Raw genomic sequence first — 19387 nt, forward strand, 5'->3', positions numbered from 1 at the left:
AGGTCAATTTTTTGCAACTATAGCAGGAGAAGGCAATCCTGGCTGTAATGCTCCCATAGGTTGTATAACTGAGTTGATGGCTCTTAAGTCAGTTAACATTCTCCATTTACCTCATTTTTTCTTAATTACGAAAACTGGAGAATTCCAAGGAGAAAATGTTGGAGCTATGTGCCCATTTTCTAATTGTTCAGCAACTAATTTCTCTAAAGCCTCCAGTTTCTCTTTACTTAGCGGCCATTGTTCTATCCAAATTGGCTTATCTGTTAACCATTTTAAAGGTATAGGTTCTGGAGGCTTAACAATGGCCGCCATCAAAAATTTTTTCCTAATCTTTGGCGGGAACTGTTTTTCTGCTAGAAGCAGTTCTTTCAAACCTTGCAAATTTTTTTTTAGTCCCATACCAGGGACATACCCCATTTCAGGAATTGTATGTTGATTTTGAGGGCTATATCATTGTTCTGGAATTAGAACTTGTGCTCCCCATTGTTGTACTAAATCTCTTCCCCATAAATTTATAGGTACAGAAGTTATAATTGGTTGAATAGTCCCAGGTTGTCCATCGGGCCCCTCACAATGCAAAATATAACTACTTTGATATATTTCAGCGGCTTTACCAACTCCAACTACGTTAAATTGAGCTGGTTGAATTGGCCACGTGGACGGCCAGTGCTGTAGAGAAATGATTGAAATATCCACTCCTGTATCTACCAAACCTTCAAATTTCTTTCCTTGAATAGTTATTTCACAGGTAGGACGTTTATCAGTAATTTGATTTACCCAATAAGCTGCTTTGCCTTGTTTGTTTGTGCTTCCAAATCCTCCTGTTCGTTTAATTTCACTTTTTCCCATCCCCACATACGGCACAATCAGGAGCTGTGCTATGCGATCTCCTGGCTCTGCTTTCCAGGGAACAGAAGTAGATATAACAATTTGAATTTCTCCATGATAATCTGAATCAAGGACTCCTGTATGTATTTGTACGCCTTTTAAACTTACACTAGACCTTCCTAAAAGTAATCCTATCGTCCCTGCCGGCAAGGGTCCACAGACTCCTGTTGGGACCTTTTGCGGGGGTTCCCCAGGCAGAAGGCTCACAGGTTTTGTGCAGCATAAATCTACTGCAGCACTACCAGCTGTGGCCGGGGACAGACATTGTAAAGGGGTGAGGGAATGGCCTGAGCTGGAAATGCCCCGGTTTAGAAGGGGGCCCGGGACGGGCCCCTCATGGCGTTTCCCGAAATCAGGTTCCCATCTATATCAAACTTAGGGTGACACTGACTAGCCCTGTGTTTTCCTTTTTTTACATTTTGGACATATTTCAGGATCAGCAGTTTTCTTTTTTCCCCTATGTGGCGGCCTGACTCGCTGATTTTTTCTACATTCTTCTTTAGTATGAATAACTTGTTTAAACTCTGAGTAATTTAAAAGGAAAAGGCTCAAGTATAGCTATAATATTTCCCTCTTGATCTGGGGAGTGTATTCTAACAGGTAACTGCCAATCACCCTCTCTTCTAGCTTGCTGAATTCCTGCCTGAATAGAACTAAGAGTGCTCGCTCAAGGCGCTGCTCAGTCACTGGGACAACTACTTTTCGCCCAGTATCCTCCGGAAAAGAAAGATCTGGGGGGTCATTTTCTTCAAAATAATAAGGAGGGGGTGCAGAAGGGTAGGGATGAACCTCTCCTTCCTTTGCCGCTTTAGCTTCAGCTGGCAAATAAACATGCTCTGTAACCTCTTCTATTACTTTGCTATACGCTTGTTCCTCCTCGTCATCAGTGTGAAAAAGTTCCAAGGTGAAACAAACCAGACCCCCTGTCCCATTGTTACCCTGACGCTTCCGAGCTCCCCTTCTTACTCACCACCGGGATGGCTTTAGGAGTACTCAGGTGTCCTCCAGCTAGTTTTCCATTCCAACCATCGCTCCGGCGACCCTTCGACCTGGATCCAAGCCCCCACGAATGGACGCCACTTGCCAAGACCAGCTCAGTCGGGGAGACCCTAACCCAGCAGCGCTGGAGGAATTAAAGACACACACACAGAAATATAGAGGTGTGAAGTGGGAAATCAGGGGTCTCACAGCCTTCAGAGCTGAGAGCCCCGAACAGAAATTTACCCACATATTTATTAACAGCAAACCAGTCATTAGCATTGTTTCTACACATACTAAATTAACTAAAAGTATCCCTTAAGGGAAACGAAGGGATGGGCCGAATTAATTGCAGCAGGAACACGCCCTTAAGACACAGATCGCTCAGACTTTTGTTTGTGGCTTAAGAATGGCTTTAAGCGGTTTTCCGCCCTGGGCGGGCCAGGTGTTCCTTGCCCTCATTCCTGTAAACCGACAACCTTCCAGCTTGGGCGTTAGGTCCACTGTGGACAAATCACAGTGCTGCAGAGATTTTGTTTATGGCCAGTTTTGGGGCCAGTTTATGGCCAGACTTTGGGAGGCTTGCCCGCAACAGTTCCCCACCCACATATAATATCCAGTTCCATCAAACATTCAGTTAAAGGAGACATAGCTTCTTTACATAAAGCCTGTTTATAAACATTGTAAATCTCGTATTCCTACCAACCCTTACTTTCTGTCCCAGTCCCAGAATTTCTCTTCTTCACTCCCAGACCAATTTACCGTTTTCTCCTTAGAAAAAAGCTTTGAATCCCCAGCAGACGGTTGAGCCAAGGGACCTTGGCCCTTTTGTCAATCTTTGTCTTTTTTTTTTTTTTTTTTTTTTTTTTTTTGGAGACGGAGTCTCGCTCTGTCGCCCAGGCTGGAGTGCAGTGGCCGGATCTCAGCTCACTGCAAGCTCCGCCTCCCGGGTCTACGCCATTCTCCTGCCTCAGCCTTCCCGAGTAGCTGGGACTACAGGCGCCCGCCACCTCGCCCGGCTAGTTTTTTGTATTTTTTAGTAGAGACGGGGTTTCACTGTGTTAGCCAGGATGGTCTCGATCTCCTGACCTCGTGATCCGCCCGTCTCGGCCTCCCAAAGTGCTGGGATTACAGGCTTGAGCCACCGCGCCCGGCCGTCAATCTTTGTCTTGATTAACCTGCCTCGACATTGCCCCAAGTAATTGTTGGCCAGCTTTCTCATTGTAATCTCTTCCTCTGATTTTTTCAATTTCTCCTAATTGGGGTAAATACAGCAAACCTGTTTGGAACCCCTTACCGTTAGGAGAACAGCAGAATCTCCCTACCAGCCTTCTATAGTGAAGGCCTTTGTTTTAACCCCATCAATTTCCACTTAATTCATCCCATTTTTTAATAGCCCTCTAAAGACTCTACCCTGCTTAGATGAGTCCCATGACTCTCCTCTTTCTTTTTCCTCAGTTTCACCCCATCAATATTTTGTTCATTCACCTTATTTCTCTTTTTTTTTTTTTTTTTTTGAGACGGAGTCTCGCTCTGTCGCCCAGGCTGGAGTGCAGTGGCGCGATCTCGGCTCACTGCAAGCTCCGCCTCCCGGGTTCACGCCATTCTCCTGCCTCAGCCTCCCGAGTAGCTGGGACTACAGGCGCCCACAACCGCGCCCGGCTAATTTTTTGTATTTTTAGTAGAGACGGGGTTTCACCGTGGTCTCGATCTCCTGACCTTGTGATCCGCCCGCCTCGGCCTCCCAAAGTGCTGGGATTACAGGCGTGAGCCACCGCGCCCGGCCCTTATTTCTCAATAACCATTTAAACTTTCCACCTTCCTGGAATGAGTCCTGTGACTCTCCCCTCTGCCTTTCCCCAGTCTCTTGTTAATTATGCTCATGGTTTCATTGGTGCCCATACAAAAGAGGCTCCCTTACCCACAGCATTTGCCATGACTTGGGTAATAGGCATATTCAGTCATCATAAAGCCAGTTCCACATGGTCTACATAGGAAGCAAATGAGCTGCTGCTTCAGGGTATTCCACTTGGCATATATAGGTGAAATTGGGCAGTCCCCTTCTCAGGGTAAACACATCCAGTCCACCATGCTGGCCATTCCCTTGAAAATAACCTCCTGTGTGTCTGGAAATCTACCTTTCCATCTATGATTGTTCAATAATGAACTCCAGGTCCTCCCTCAACCAAACATGCTCTTCCATTCTCGCACATTTAAAACCAAAGAAACTGCTCTGACAGTTCCTTCATAGTATACTCTCCAGTTTCAATAGTTTATCAGTTTTACCCTTTCCCTACATTGACTACCCTTCTTGATAACCACAGGTTGTGTAACTGCCCTGTGGGTTCATCTTGCCCGCTGTCTAGACAGAGCTGATTTATCAATACAGAGAAATTGCAATAGAAAAAAAGTAATTCACCCAGAACCAGCTGTGCAGGAGACCGGAGTTTTATTATTACTCACATCAGTCTCCCAGAAGACTCGGAGATCAGAGTTTTTAAGGATAATTTGGTGGGTAGTGGGCCAGTGAATCGGGAGTGCTGATTGGTTGACTCGGGGATGAAATCATAGGGAGTCAAAGCTGTCCTCTCATGCTGATTCAGTTCCTGGGTGGGAGGCACAGAACTGGCTGGCAGGTCCAGATTGGGCCATCCAGTTGTTGGAAATGCAAATACCTGAAAAGACATCTCAAAAGGCCCATGTTAGGTTCACGATAGTGATGTAAGTTGCAAATCTTATGACCTCCAGAATAATGGCTGGTAACATTTAGATTTCCAGCCCCTCTCATCAGTACTTGGTGGCTGGTGGCCTTTCATACGTTTTACAAGAACAGTTTAGCTTTTGGGAAGGACTGTTATTTAAACTGTAAGTTCCCTCCCAAGGCTAGTTTGGCCTATGCCCAGTAATGGACAAGGACAGTTTAGAGGTTAGAAGCAAGATAGAGTTGGTTAGGTCTGATATTTTTCACTGTCATAATTTCCTTAGTTATAATTTTGCAAAGGCAGTTTCAGTCGTAGAGGTACCTCATTGTCCTTGCATAATTTTTTCCTTGGGGGTCAGCTTTGAAGCTAGTAGCCTGGGCTTAGACAGACAAAGTCTAACCTAGCACTCTCCTTTAATTTCATTTAGCTGTTAGAGATAAACACCAAAGAATTAAGTATTTCACTTTTTCATATTAGTCTGCATACCCTTATGCAACCAGTGAACCAACTGCCCGGGAGTTGCATCCATCTCTGAATTCCACCAGTAACTTTTACCTTTAGTAGCTGATTGCAGCACAGCTGCAGCTCAAAACAGTGAGAAACCACGTGGCCACCCAGGAATCAAAGATTCCTCATCTCCCACCTTTTTGACGCAGGATTTTTCTTGGCCACTTTGCCAATCAGGGACCTCCACGGCCAGCAACGCCCCCCTACCTGGCCTTTGCTTGGCCATGGGCCTGCTGAGGCGTCAGGCCCACTCAGCCCACCAGTGCTATGGCTTGTACCTGCGTTCAGCAGTTCCCAAGCTCCTGTCCTCATCCAAGAAGAATGAAGATATGCTGACAATTTGAAGGGTGAGGATGGGTAGGGAAGAATTTTATTGAGCAGCAGAACAGCTTTCAGCAGAGAGAGGACACAGGGATGGCCCCTCACCCCTGCAGTCGTGTGGTTTGTCTCTCTCAGTGTGGCTGGGTCCAGGGTATTTTATGGATTCAGAATGGGGCGTGTGTGCTGATTGGTTTGTGAGTATGCAGAAAAGGTTAAAGTGAAGACACCACTCAAAGGTGGGCACAGCAGTGTAGAAAACCAATTAGGGAAGGGTAGGTATATGTAAAATAGGTGAGGGGTGATCAATCAGAGTAAAGTGCACCAAACAGGAAGACAGGTTCTCAATCTGGTTCATGGATTTACCCGGGACATGTAGCTAGGCTTTAAACTGTCTTCAGCTTGAAAATTGGTTTCACTGAGGACTCGCCCCTATCTGTCTAGGCATTTTGTCTGCCTTCTGCTGCTGTCACTTTCATTCTTTCTCTTCCCAAACCACGTGTTTCTGTGAGCCAAGGCCATTCTAGCAAACCCTACCTCATTGAAACCAATTCACAGTTTGGAAAGAAAACAAAACTCACAAAGTGCTTTTCTACTCTTTAAACAACAATTAACACAGATGATTTCTGTGACCAGATGTGTGGGGATTTCTCCCCAACCAACAAGCAAGCAAGCAGTTCTGCAGTGGACACCAGTTAGGTGTCCTCTAATTCAGTTATGTTCTAACACTATATACCTAGAGATAGCATCAGATCCCACAGGTTGAGGGCTTAGTCCCCAAGACCGGCCCCCACCTTCAGATGCCAATGGCTAGCCCCAGGTTGTGTCACCTGTGCTTCTGACTGACTGGCTATAAATCAGGGATCCCACGGCTCCCTCTTTGGGCCCAATTAATTTGCTAGAGCGCCTCACAGAACTCAGGGAAACAGTTACATGTACTCATTTATTATAAAGGATACAGATGAAAAGATGCGTAATGCTGGGGCACGGAGCTTTCCTGTCCTCTCTGGACAGAGGCACCACCATCTGGGAAACTCCACAAGTTCAGCTATCCAGAAACTCTCTGAACACTGTCCTTTTGAGTTTTTATGGAGGCTTCATTGTGTAGGCACGATTGGTTAAACGATTGGCCATTGGTGATTAATTTAACCTTCAGCCCTTCTCCCCTCCTTGGAGGTTGGGGATGGGGCTTAATGTCCCAACCCTCCAATCCTGCCTAGTCTTTCAAGGCTACCAGGCCCATCCTGAAACTACCTAAGGGTTCCAGCCGTCAGTCAGCCATTAGCATACAAAAAGACATCATTCTGGAGTTTCTAAGGATTTTAGCGATTGTATGCCTGGAAAGAGGGTCGAAGACCAGATATATATTTTACAGTATCACAGACCTGATCATCAAAGTTTCACTATCCTTCAGCTTTGGCTTGTTGGCTTTTCATATAAGCTTGAGTGTGCTGGCTAAACATTGTCTTTTAGGAATGCACAGCATAGCGACTTCAGTGGCAGTCATAAGAATTGGAATCATTTCAGGGGTGGTAGTTGAAAAGCAGACAGGAAATTAGCAGATTTAGAATAGGGGAGAAACTTTAGCATTGAATTAGATGAGGCAAAAATATCTTTGAGGGACAAATTTTGAATTTTAACATCTTCATATCAGTCAAATTTGGTTCATATTATGCTTCAGAACTAACCATTCTTTTCTGTAGATTCTTTAAAAAGCCAAAAGTAGATAAAGATTTCTAAGAATGAAACAGTTGAGGATAGAATTCCAAAAATAATGCTGTTCCATTGTATCGCCCCAGTTACAAAACACACACACACACACACACACACAGAGGCACACAAAATCTATACCCTGGGAAACAGTGACTTGGATTGCAGTGATATTTAGGGAATTTAAAAGGCATCATATATCAGTGCCCAGAATTCTCCACTCCACTGTCTCTGTCTCTTTCTGGGACCAAGTGTCCTGGCCATTTTATTACCAATCACTTCTTTGAATTTCTAGATACAATTGTCTTAAGGTGAAGTCCCCTGCTCCATGTAACTTCCTGTCCTTAATCAAGGGGAAAAAAAGAGAGATAGATGTCAAGGGAAGAGAAAGAAGAATATCTCACGTCTTCCCTCCTATACCCGTTAGTGTCTATATTCATTTTCTCTTAAGAGCCCCAAGCGTTGAAGTCACAGATTTCTCTGAGAACCACATTTAGAAAATTAATAATAATAAATAATAGCCACTGTATATATATTCATATAATTTTAGAAATATCTCTGAGATAGATTCTATTATTACTATCACTTTCTAAATGATGGATGTAGATCCACAGAGGATAACTTGCCTACAGTGATAGAACTGCTATAAGGTCTAGATTTGAACCCAGATTGTCTGACTTTAGAGCCCACATTCTTTAGCTACTGTTTTGTATGGACTCTCATAATATATGATAATACTCAATAGAATCTAGTTTATTGCTTTAAATAAGGAGACCAGCTATCCCCAATGACCAAAAATATACCTCATTTATATACTTGTTTCCAATTTTCAATCTCGAGATTTATTAACTCCTGCCAACTGTAAAGGTACCCTGTTGTCATTGTAATTGATAAGTAATCTGAAGGTCATATTTTGAGACTCTATGGATATACTGTGTTTCCCTTTCACCCACTGAATTTTAACATTCTTCGCTGATTCTTTTCTTGCCCAAATCAGCTGTTTCCTTGGTGGTAGCATCTTGGTAATCTTTTGGTGAATGGATATATTAGATTTGAAGTTGTGCTTTTAAGACATCTTTTGGTGAATGGACATACTCGATTTGAAGTAGTCCTTTTAAGACATCACTCTAAACAAGTCTTGTTGTTTTATATTATTTCTCAAACAGCACTGTATGTGGCATACTTTCTAATATTTTCATGTTGCCTCTTCTTCCCTTTCCTCTTATCAAAAGCCAGCCTAAAAATGTATGGTTTTAATAAACCTACAAATAAAATATTGAATCTGGGAAGTATAAGTTCTCTAGAGTTCCAGAAATATCTGGAGAGAAAAAAAAAAAAAACTGGAAAGACGAAACCTGTGTTAAATTTTATAATAACACAGAAAAGTCTTTAAGAGGCTCACTTTTTTAATGGTGCCTTGGCCAGCAGAGGGCAATATATTACCAGCCCTAGTTAAACCTCTTTTGCTCACACATAAACTGCCCACATTGCACTATTTTCCAGCTAGAAACATAAAACAATAGAAAAGTTTGGGGATTTTTTGAAGCTCTAATACAACAATACGTTTCTTTTAGTAGTTGAAAACCACTTTACACATGATAGAAAAAAAAAATTGTATAGACAATGGATTTCTGTCCTTAAGATGAAAGCCTAGTGCCACTCATCAGCCTTTAATAGGATATGTCCTTTAGGGATAGGTTTTGTTTTGTACTAGTGATTATCACAAGAGTTACTTTTTTTTTTTTTTTTTTTTTTTTTGAGACGGAGTCTCGCTCTGTCGCCCAGGCTGGAGTGCAGTGGCCGGATCTCAGCTCACTGCAAGCTCCGCCTCCCGGGTTCACGCCATTCTCCGGCCTCAGCCTCCCGAGTAGCTGGGACTATAGGCGCTGCCACCTCGCCCGGCTATTTTTTGTATTTCTTAGTAGAGACGGGGTTTCACCGTGTTAGCCAGGATGGTCTGGATCTCCTGACCTCGTGATCCACCCATCTCGGCCTCCCAAAGTGCTGGGATTACAGGCTTGAGCCACCGCGCCCGGCCAAGAGTTACTTTTGTAAAATATTCACAACTACAGTTATCCTAGTGGTAGAAAGAAAGTCTTACATTTTAGTATGTGAAAGTTTTTATTACTGTATCTTTTAGTTTTTCTTTAACTCTTTTTGATCATAGAAATTGATGGACAGTTTTAAAAGTCAAATATCACTGAAAAGCTTGTAATAAAAACATGTTATGTCTATTAATAAATGTAATTTAAAGTATTTTCACCTAATGAAGACAGTATAGGAGAAATCACCGCTATCCTCGACTATAGTCACTTCCTCTTGTCAGTTTAACAACTTATGCTGCATATTCCTTCCACTTAAGTGATTTTTTTTTTTTTTTGGAGATGGAGTCTCGCTCTGTCACCAGGCTGGACTGCAGTGGCGTGATCTCAGCTCACTGCAACCTCCGACTCCCTGGTTCAAGAGATTCTCCTGCCTCAGCCTCCCAAGTAGCTGGGATTACAGGCACGCGCCACCACGCCCAGCTAATTTTTGTATTTTTAGTAGAGGTGGGGTTTCACTATGTTGGCCAGGATGGTCTCAATCTCCTGACCTTGTGATCTGCCCATCTCGGCCTCCCGAAGTGAAGAGATAGCTTATAATAACCGTTACCTCTTTATTCAGCGCTCTTCATCAGGGGAAGCATGTACTTGTTTTTATCTCTGAGAACACATGGTTTGTTACTAAATCTTCAGCAGCTCCACCACTCCCTGCCCTTAATTGGTTTGGAAGGTACATTCTCTCTCTCTCTCTGTTTCTCTCTCGCTCTCCCTCTCTCGCACACACACACACACAAAGCTTTCAAGTAAAATAACTCGAGGCATTGTCTTTTTTGTTAAAGAAATTACTGGCCGGGCGCGGTGGCTCAAGCCTGTAATCCCAGCACTTTGGGAGGCCGAGACGGGCGGATCACGAGGTCAGGAGATCGAGACCATCCTGGGTAACACAGTGAAACCCCGTCTCTACTAAAAATACAAAAACTTAGCTGGGCGAGGTGGCGGGCGCCTGTAGTCCCAGCTACTCGGGAGGCTGAGGCAGGAGAATGGCGTGAACCCGGGAGGCGGAGATTGCAGTGAGCTGAGATCCGGCCACTGCACTCCAGCCTGGGTGACAGAGCGAGACTCCATCTCAAAAAAAAAAAAAAAAAAGAAATTACTATATTTATTGTCATCTTTTTAGAAATCGGTGCTACACATATTCTTCATTTATATTTTTTATGCATCATTTATCTATTGCTGCATACTAAACTACCCCCAGACTTGGTGGCTTAACACAAGAACCATTTATTCACTCTCAATTCTGCAATTTGTTCCGGACTCAGCTGGGTAGTTCTGTTTGTCTCACCTGGTGGTCATTCATGCAGTTTAGTCATCTGGCAGCTCAGCTGAGGCTAGCTGGTTCAATGTGGCCTCACTCACGTGTCTGGAGCATCACCTGGAAGAGTTGAGCAGGCCGTGCCCCTCTCTCCATGTGATCTTTCATCCTGGGCTTATTTACAATGTGATGGTCTCAGGTTCCAAGAGGCAAAACTGGAAGCTGCAAGGTCTCCTAAGGCCTTATTCAAATGTCATACAATGTCTACCACATTTTATTGGTCAAAGCAAGTCTTAATACCTGCCCAGATTCAACTGGGAAAGTAGACTCCACCTCTGGATGAGAAGAGTGGCCAGGAATTGGGGGCAGTTTTTAACACATTTCTTTAGATGTGCTTGCAACTTTAATGTTCTAACTAGACTTGTTATATTTTCTCCTTGCAGTGCAGTGAATTGGCTCTTTCTTTAGGGATTGCTATAGTATGTGTATCTCAAAGTTCATAGTTTCCTGGGTAATATTCCTAAAAGAAAAGGAAATTCTACTTTGTGAGAGATACCCACTGTGTCCCACTTTGGTCTTGGAGCTATCATGTTGTTTTGGTTGTTTCTTGTATTAAAAGGTATATTCAGTGTGCCATGAATCCAGCTGGGTGCAGTGGCACTTGCCTGTGGTCCCTACTATATGGGGAGCTGAGGCAGGAAAATTGCTTAAGCCCAGGAGTTTGAGGCTACAGTGAACTATGATTGTGACAGTGCACTTCAGCCTAGGTGACAGAGTGGGACTCTGTCTGTAAAAAAAAGTATATGTATATATATAAAATATGCCATTAATCCATGGTGTTTCCTTTGTACTTTTTATCTTCTATAAATCCTCTCCCTTTACCTTCTCTTTCCAGAATGTTAATCTAACTTTTCAGTAAAACCAGAAGAAAAGTCTGTTGCTCTTGCTTCCCAATAGCTGGTTTGATCCTGAGAACTGGATAAGTTCATTGACATCTTCAATACCAGAGCTTAAAAGGATGTAGAAAGATGATTAGTCTAGCATGGTGGGGTAGCTTTCCCTCCTACCATGCTGGGTTGTACTCATTACTCAAGGTTTCATTATTTTCGGGATCATAAATGTCAAACTACTGGGCCATGAGACTCGCATTCACTTAGTTAGCTGCATCCTCTCCCTACTTGTCACATCTTTTTGGAACTCTGTAGTCAGTCCCCACAAGAGCTGACCCTGTGTGTTCCTGTGTTTTTCAAGTTTCACTAGCCACAAAGGGGAACTGAATATGAACATGCATGCAAACCTCACCAGTTCCCTTTGCAGCCAGCTGAAAGTTGTTTTTCATATAGAGGAAACAGCGTTTTTCTTCTGAATACAAACTGAATTTCCACACAAATATGAAGCATTTCATCTTCTGACAGTTTAGAGGACCCAAGAGAAGAGGGCACCAAATTGTGAGAAAGGCCATTAAAAGAGAAAGTAGGAAAACAAAGAGACAAACTGAATTGGGGAAGAGAGAGGCGCTGCTGAGTACAGGAAAGGAAAAAAGCAGACCACGAGGAGGGGCACCGGGGTGCTAGAAAGTCTCAATACGTAATGGCACACAGGACGAGGCAGGAAATGTAGAAAGGAACTGTCTGCAAAGGGCCTATAATAGCTATGCCAGCAGTATTAATGGAAGGCATTAAGAACTTTTGGTTTAGAAATTTGCTGTTGGACAAAATTTCAAAATATACCACATTTGCGTGATTACTGGGCCTGCCTGAGTTCATGCTATGGAGCCAGGTGTAGATGAAGGTGCCTTGTCCTCACTTCAGAATGCAATATGGTGACCTGTTTGGCATCTCTTATTACATGGAGAAAAACCAAGAATCAGATATGTATTAACATCTCTTCTTTTTTTTCTTTTTTTTCTTTTTTTTCTTTTTTTGAGAAGATCTCTGTCACCCAGGCTTGAGTGCAGTAACATGATCGTAATTCACTGTAGCCTCAAACTCCTGGGCTCAAGTGATCCTCCCACCCCAGTCTCCTGAGTAGCTGGGACTATAGGCACATGCCACCATGCCCAGCTAATTTTTTAATATTTTGTGGAGACTGCTTCGCTATGTTGCCCAGGCTCGTCTGGAACTCCTGAGCTCAAGCAATCCTCCCGCCTCAGCCTCCCAGAATGCTGGGATTACAAGCATGAACCACTGTGCCTGGCCCAACATTTCTTCTACTGGCATCCTGCCAGGTGCCCTCACACTCTCCTCCTTACTTGCTCAAGTTTCAGAGTATGGTTCTGATTAGCATAAAATACAGTGGATCTGTTACCTCTCCTGTCCTGGACATCACTATTATTAGTGAAAGCTGAGGCTAAATAAAATTACTCTTTCTGAGTTACTTCCCCCACCTCACTTGATCCAGATCAACTTCCACTATATATCTTCCTAGTTCTGATGTTTACCCTCAGCTTCTGGCCATTCCATTTCATGTATTTTCTCTGCCTTTCCCTTGGCATTTGGGTATTTGGATACCATATATTGTATGTTTTTTACTTGCCAGGTACATTTATTCACTCATTCAGTCCTCATAACAACCCTATGAGTTAGGTACTACTATTATTCCTGTTTTCTCAGTAGAGGAAATAGGGCTTGTCCAATGTTACATTGTAAGTGATGGCAGCAGAAATAACTTAGGCAGCCTGCATCATTCACCCTTTTAACCAGTCTTTTATGCTGCCTTTCAGTTTGTTATTTAATAATGCTTAATATTATTGGGATAAGAAAACCTATTGGATTCAGCCTTACCAGAATTCTTGCCATGGCCTTAACAATGGGATCCTAATAATCCATATACATTGGCCAAGATCAATCCCCTGAACTGTGTTGGATGGGCAATACCAACATTTTTCTAGCACTTTTTTTTCTTCTACTTTTCCCTCATCCCCTAGTGAATGGCCAATTCTTTCTTTAGATATGCTAATGCATTTAATCAGTTCATCTCCTGGTCTAAGAGACTTTCTGTCTCTAAAGTTGTTTTACATATTTCTACTCAGGTATATGGATTTTGTAGTTGAATTCTTAGAAAACATTTCTATTTTCATGTTCTCAGGGAACATCTGATTTCGACTCCTCTATACTATTTATAACTGAAATACCAAGCTATCTAATTGTAAGATAATTTCATCTGCAAGTTCTTTAGCTTGGTCCTTGAGGAATGCATCAGGGCCAGTGTTTATTTAGATTTATTGATCAGAAAATTTTTTAAGTTTGTTTGTAGTGTCTGACAAAAGAAACCATAAGCAAAGTAAAAGACAAGTGCATAGTGTTAGAAGTTATTTGCAAACTATATAAATAACAAAGGATTTAGAACCCAGAATATGTAAACAACTACTTCAACAATTTTTTAAAAAGAAAAAGGAAAAAAAAGATAAGTGACTCATTAGGGGAAAAGGGAGGGGGAGGGGTATATATATGAATAGGCCATTCATCCAAGAAGAAGCCTGAATGAGCAAAAAGTATATGAAATGATGCTTCATTTCACTAGTAGTCAGGGAAGTGCAAATTAAAACCACAATAAGATACCATTTCACACCTACCAAATTGGCAAAAATTAGTAAATCTGATAAAACCAAGTGTTGGTAAGGATGTGGGTAAACAGGAACTCATTTTTGCCTCGTAGTGGGATGGGCATATAAATTGGTAAAATCACTTTGGAAAGCAATTTGTCAAAAATGAGATAAGCTGAAAATGTACATACCCTTACAACCAAGCATTTCTGCTTTTAGGTGTCAGCCATAAACTTCACACATGGGCACTGGGTATACAAAAGACTTCACTTGAGCATGGTTTCAATTAGTGGAAAAAGTGGAAACCACCAAATTGCCCAGTGTATGTGGAGAAATGAACTGTTGTTTATTCATGCAGTAAAACACTACATCAGTGAAAATGAATGAACAAGACCTACATGAATCTACATAGATAAACATAATTTGAGTGGAAAGAGTTACAAAGAATGTAATAGTAAGACACCATTTGCGTAAATTTTTAAAAGAAAAAGTGCATATTGTTATGCATATGTATGTTGTAAAAGCACAAAAATATATATCAGAGTGATATACACCAACTTCAGGAAAGAGGTTTCCTCAGGGAAGGATGTGAAGTGAGCTTTAATATATCTAACTTTTTGGATGTTATATATGGGTACAAAAAAACTTTTAAGTAAAACCAAAACGTTAACATCTGTTCAATTGGGGTGATGGGTATTTAGCTGCCTGTTATGTTGTGTTTTTCCATTTTTGTATGTTTGAAATGTTTTATAACCAAAAACTATTTATATGTGAAATTACCAAAAAAGAGTATAAGTGTAACAGTTAACTGTTGCTCCCAAAACACTTGCGTGACTTATTAAAGCAAAAAGAGATTCCATGTATCATCAACACCTGTATCCAAACCATACTTAGAAGGCTTTTCCATCTTCTGATGGTTCTTTATGCATTTTATGGGCCAGAAGCAAAACTAATAAGGGTAGGATGCTCTAATTTGATTCCATTTTTTTTTCTTCTATTTAACCTGTGTGAGTTTGTTCTGGATTATCATACATGTTTCAGAGAGAGCTTCCAGAGTATACAAATGTGTGATGATTAGAAGACTAGTCTTAGAGATTGTTTTTTGTTTTTGTTTTGAGACAGAGTCTCACTCTGGTCAGGCAGTGGTGCAATCTCGGCTCACTGCAACCTCCACCTGCCAGGTTCAAGCACTTCTCCTGCCTCAGCCTTCTCAGTAGCTAGGACTACAGGTGCGTGCCACCACACCCAGCTAATTTTTGTATTTTTAGTAGAGACGGGGTTTCACCATGCTGGCCAGGATGATGGCGATCTCTTGACCTCGTGATCCGCCCGCGTTGGCCTCCCAAAGTGCTGGGATTACAGACGTGAGCCACCGCACCCAACAAAGATTTTGTTTTTTTGACATCACACAATTTTGATGAGTGATAAGCAGAGATTTTTGCCCCCAATACATATTAATGGCAATTTATGTTTTTTAAAATAAAAGACATCTCAGCAATCACCATTGTGCTTGGACAGAATTAAACAAAAGTGAAAAGCATTAGCAGAGACAATGTCAGTGGAATGGAAGTCTACCAACTTGCATCCCTACATATGTAAAATACAGTTGCTGCTTACATCACAATGCCATGGAGATTAACTAATGATAATGCATGGGAAGCACCTAGAACAGTGAAGGGTGCATAAATAAACAAATGTTACTTTACTTCCTAATCCCTTGCATGTGAACTTGAAGTGGGGAAATAAAAGGAAAAATAGAAGTTTCGAACAAACTTACTACCTCCTTTCCAGTTCTGTGCTCACTGTTACCATCCCCAACCAGCTCTCCAAGTCTTCATCTGGAAACGTGGACTGAACTGAGGCACTATGGCAGCCACTCAGCTGGGCCATGTAGCTATGACAGAGGACACTACATCATCCAACGTGGAAATGCCCCATAGTTTATCTCTTGTCTGAGTTTACTTAATTCAGATTATATTCTGAGTTTAAAATCTTTTCTTCCGATTAAAAATACCCCTACAAGTGTCTTTACAAGGGAACTTTGTTTGTTGGTGGCTGAAATAAAAGACTCTCCAGTAAATGTTATATCTGTTGTGAATATTTTTCCTACTTTGTACTTTTGCTTCAGTTTTTATGGTTTGGGACAAATAATCTACATTTTTAAGTCAAAGCTATGAATTTTTCCCTATAGTTATTTCTATTATTTTGTTTAAAAGTTCTTTCCCATCTACAGATGAGTTAGTCATTTTTTGATCTTTTATGGTCTCATTATTTACACTTAATTCTTGGGTGTGCTTATAAATTTTTGGGTATGATAAAAGGTAAGGCTGTAAATTGGCCTTTTATTTTAAATAGGCACAGCACTATTATTTATTAATCCATCCCTTCCTTCCTGATGCTTTTTGTGATGTTTCCTTTATTTGCAGTGATTTTCTCTGAGGGAGGAGAATGTATGGGGGGTCACCTGAGCTTTGCATAAATACACTTAACCCCACCTTTTTTTTTTTTTGAGACAGAGTCTCACTCTGTCACCCAGGCTGGAGTGCAGTGGTGCGATCTCAGTGTGGCACGTTGGCTCACGCCTGTAATCCCAGCACTTTGGAAGGCAAAGGCGGGCGGATTACCTGAGGTCAGGAGTTCCAGACCAGCCTGGCCAACATGGCAAAACCCTGTCTCTACTAAAAATACAAAAATTAGCCAGGCTTGGTGGCACGCACCTGTAATCCCAGCTACTCCAAAGACTGAGGCAGGAGAATTGCTTGAACCCAGGAGGCAGAGATTGCAGTGAGCTGAGATTGCACCACTACACTCCAACCTGAGTGACAGAGTGAGACCCTGTCTCAAAAAAAAAAAAAAAGTCATATACCCATTTTGTACTTTTCTCATATATCATCATATCATCTAGGATCTGCTTAGACATGTGTATTCGGTTCCACAGATTTATCCTTGTGTCTGCTCCCCACTGTTATCCTTACTGAAGGATAAGAATATATTTTAATATCTGATAAAGTATTATATTTTGAAAACATAAAAAATAATTAGCCCATTAACACGTTGCTGTAGCATCCAGGCTGCTTGTTGAGAGAACTCTTCTCATATTGCTTTTCTCTTGTGGGATAACTTTCAGTAAGGCTTTTGTTCAAATAGTTATATTACCTATGCTTTTATGTCAGCAGGAATAAATAATCCATTTTTTAAAGTTGAAAATAAAACTGTACTGGAAGAGAATTGTCTTTTTCTACTGACCTAATCTTAGAAATTCAACCACCATCAAACCTGGCTCTAAAACTAACAGCAATATTAATATTAACTAATAACAACACTGAGATCTCACTCTGACAGCCAGACAATTCATTTTATCGGTGTTTGGTTTTGCATATATGAGATGTTATTTAGAAACCTGTTCTGAAGGTCTTTGCAAGGTAAAGATATGTATATACTTCTGAATTTCCTTTTTCTGTATGCTTCTAAAACTAAACCTTGGGTTAGGAGAGGTAGGAACTGTTTCCTGCTTGCAAATACTAATGGCTCAGTAAGAAATAAAAGATTGTATGTCATAAGTAGCCTTAACTTTGGTAAGTCAGTAGCATATTTTTTCTAAAAATTTAGAAACCTTCTCAGGATTCAAGTTACTCTAAGGCATGTTATCAGATTTTTCTCAGTAAGCAATCTGTTATAAATAGATTGATTTATATCAAAATGTATTTTATTGCAAATAATATAGCAAGAATTAATTGAGTATACTTTAAAACTTTCTTAAGAATGCCATTGTGCAGAGCTTTATAGTAATCATCTTATCTAGTATAATGAGACAGCTTCTAGAACTATGAGTGTATTTATATTCATTTTAATGTTCCTTAAAAGTGATAATAATTGATAATATAATTTCACCAAACTGTATACAATGAGATATGTAAGATGTTTACCAGTAATGTAAAATAAAATTTTAAATTTGAGGACATGAAGGAAAGTAGAAGTTTTCATAACTTAAAACCATACAAACAGAAATGCTAAATTTCATTTAGATGGTATGTGTTAACATTGTCAGGGCAAAGTAATTAATTTTGTCACCTTTTTCTGACCCTCTAATTTTTCTGCAAATTTCAGTATTTATCCTCAAATATTACTTATTTTTAAAATATACTTTTGCTTTGACTTATTCTTTATTCAATTAATTATGGGCACTTATTGAAATTAGTTAACTGGCCTGGCGCAGTGGCTCATGCCTGTAATCCCAGCACTTTGGGAGGCCGAGGTGGGTGGATCACCTGAGGTCAGGAGTTCGAGACCAGCCTGGCCAACATGATGAAACCCCATCCCTACTAAAAATACAAAACTTAGCCAGGCATGGTGGTGGGTGCCTGTAATCCTAGCTACCCAGAAGGCTGAAGCAGGAGAATCACTTGAACCTGGGAGGCATAGGTTGCAGTGAGCTAAGATCATGCCACTGTACTCCAACCTAGGCAACAGAGCGAGACTCCATCTCAAAAAATATATCTACATATAGTTAACTGAGCACTGTATACAAGACAAATCTCATTAAAATAAACTCAGTTCTGATCAAAGTCTTCATGCTCATTCAGATTGATTTCTCAGCCAATGGCCTACCTTCAGTTTTAAGAAGTATTCTGACTATAAAAAATTTTTATACACCATGATAGAAACTTTCAGATGAGTCCTTGGAGTTTGTTCTAAGAGGCTTTTACATATTCAGTCAATAACATTCAGGTTCTGTGTATGACCAAAGAACTGGACAAATGTTGGCCAAACTTTCAAGAATGTTTGCCTAATGACACCCCCTAGATTGCAACTGTATGGTGTTCTATACAGCCATATTCAAATGGACCAGGATAAAAGCTAATTACACCCAACTTTTTTTCTTGTAAGCACTCCTTCCTTCCCTTTCTCCCTATCTTATTCATCTGTTCATTCTTGTTAATTATTCAACAAATGTATATTGATCTCCTATAGCCAAGAAATGTACTAAGCTCCAGGGAGGCAATGACAAACAAGACTAAGACCCCTTTCTTTTAGAGCTTACTGTCCTGTTATTTTTTAATGTGCATGAAAATTGCAGAGTTTGCTCTTTTTAATTCTAATTTACAGATTTTATTGTTGTAAAGTATTTCAAATACCCAGGAATTTACCAAAAATAATATAATCACGTACCTGCTACCTAGATTTCAGACATTAACATTTTGCCATATTTGCTTCAAATTTCTCCAGATATAACCATTAACTTTAAGTTGGTATATATCTTGTATATATTACCATACATATTTTGTATCTTTATTGTATATGTATTGATCCATAAGAATGTGGTATTGTTTTCTACCAGGCGTGGTGGCTCACGCTGGTAGTCCCAGCACTTTGGGAGGCTGAGGCA

The 19387-nt window shown here is 40.9% G+C and overlaps 1 protein-coding gene across 14 annotated transcripts in view; it reads left to right on the plus strand.

Annotated features, from left to right (window-relative positions):
* The window catches only part of LOC105463230 (calcium/calmodulin dependent serine protein kinase), a 412561-nt gene that overhangs the window by 216342 nt on the left and 176832 nt on the right, over positions 1-19387 (plus strand). The gene's annotated exons all lie outside the window — the stretch shown is intronic.

The sequence above is a fragment of the Macaca nemestrina genome, chromosome X, assembly GCF_043159975.1.
Source record: "Macaca nemestrina isolate mMacNem1 chromosome X, mMacNem.hap1, whole genome shotgun sequence".
Taxonomy (NCBI): domain Eukaryota; kingdom Metazoa; phylum Chordata; class Mammalia; order Primates; family Cercopithecidae; genus Macaca; species Macaca nemestrina.